The 2,059-nt window shown below is 30.8% G+C and overlaps 1 pseudogene; it reads right to left on the bottom strand.

Annotated features, from left to right (window-relative positions):
• Positions 1-787: 787 nt before the first annotated feature.
• LOC111301979 (beta-amyrin 28-monooxygenase-like) lies at positions 788-1,655 on the bottom strand (annotated as a pseudogene).
• Between the last annotated feature and the right edge of the window lie 404 nt (positions 1,656-2,059).

The following is a 2,059-nucleotide window of genomic DNA, read 5'->3' on the forward strand; positions in this document are numbered from 1 at the left end:
TTTTCATTCACCTTTTCCTCTATGGATGGTCTAACTAGAGGAAGCTTAAAGAATGAGGTATCTATAGCTTTGGGCATAAGATCAAGGAATGGAAAAACTACTAGACAAATAAGTTTTTTCCTAATGACTTCCTCGTCATCTTTAAGCTCAATACTAGATGCAAGAAGGAATGTGTTCAAGGGCTTAAGTGATCTATCTAGTAGGCTTGCATTATTAACACATCTATCCACCTTAACATCTCTACACAATCAAGTGATCATAAAAAAACTCAATTCTAAGATATATATACTAATTGAAGGTTTAAATCAAGAGATACTAAATTGTATTCGTAATATTTATTTGTATGAAAGGTAAAAATTAAATACTAGCATTCCAAACTAGTGGGAGATTATTGATAATTTAGAATGTAATGCATCCTACATTGGATAAAAAAAATTAATTATTGATGAATAAAATTAATTTTTGTATTAATTTTATTCATATTTAAAATAATTATGTTTGAGTAGAAATAATTATCATATGACAAATAGTCATAACTATTTGAATATAAATAGATTATTATTCATAAAAATCATGATTATACAAAAAGTTATAACTATTTAAATAGAAGTTTATGTTTATTTATTCATTATAAATAAATCTTTTAATAAAAACCATTTTTACTTCTTCTGATTAGAGAATTTAAGATTTTGTTATATCTTAATTATATAATTACTTTTAATAAAATATTCTTCACGCCTTAGAGTCAAATTTCTTTTTTATTATTTTTCTGTTCTTATTTATTTTTTCTAACATATTTAGCTTTTGTTAGTCGGTTTACTAGCAAATTAGGAGTGGCAGAATTTGAGAAAAAGCTTAACACAATTATCGTATGAGAAAAGCTGACAGAATAAACAGACGTGTAAAATGTCTTGATTCATATTTCATAAACATGACAGACCCAAAAATTAAAGTGATAACGGGGTGGGTGGTAAAGTTGCTTTGTGCTGCTAGATAGATAACGAGTGTCCTAATTTGGGAGATTAAGCCACTTTAAGATTTGCTCGGATAAAGGAGAACTGGAAGACCCTTTGCGGGCATAGGCATGGGGTCAACGATAATTTTCTCGTCGGGGTGCAATTTCTTCCATTTGAACCTTTTCACCAGATTATGCACGTAAACAACTATTTCTAATCGAGCATATTCCTTGCCAAGGCACATCCTAGGACCTCCGCCAAAAGGAGCAAATGCGTATGGAGCTGGCCCGTTTCCATCAAACCTTGAAGGGTCAATTTCTCTGGTTCCGGGGGTTTCTATGAGTTGAGTTTGCACTCCAATATAACTGTACAAAGAAGAGAAGCAGAAAAAATAAAAAAAAAAAGTAAGTTAAACCAACTTTTTATGTTTTATTTTGGCTCAACAAGGTTATTAATAGGTGAATGACGACTGACCTTCCAACCCTTTGGAATGGAGAAACCATTGAAAATGAAGTCATTGATGGCTTCCCTAAAAGCACCTAGTGGTGGGGGCAAGTCTCCATGAATACTTCATCTTTTGAATGTCAACCCAATTCAATAATTCACCGGGGGCTTTTGAATTTGCCATCTCAATTTCTCCTGCACAGCAAAAAATGAGTTGGGTCATTACCATTTTGACTCAGCTTGGTTGAACAATTCTTGCAGACCCGATGAAAATGCTATTTGATGATGACATTTATGATATTTTATCAAATAAGAAAGATATATGAATATAATATATATTTGATAATGACATTTATATTTACTTTGGAAGTATAAATAGACTTTGTCCAAAATTTGGACTTCAAGCTGTTAGGATCGGTGCAGAAATGATGGCTGAGTCGGAGAATTTAGGTATTATTCAATTTATGGAGTTGGTGAATGCTGACTTTCTTCAAAATATATGTATTATTTTACACACACTTGAATAGAAAATTCCCAGATAATTAAGATTTAGTTTACTTTCCCAAAAAAAAAAAAAAGATTTAGTTTATTCAACAAAGAAATCAATATCCAATGGAAGTTAAACAAAAATCAATTCTTGAAAGATTTAACATTGACTG

The sequence above is a fragment of the Durio zibethinus genome, chromosome 15 (genome assembly GCF_047325235.1).
Source record: "Durio zibethinus cultivar Kanyao isolate XHJ-2024 chromosome 15, ASM4732523v1, whole genome shotgun sequence".
Lineage (NCBI taxonomy): Eukaryota > Viridiplantae > Streptophyta > Magnoliopsida > Malvales > Malvaceae > Durio > Durio zibethinus.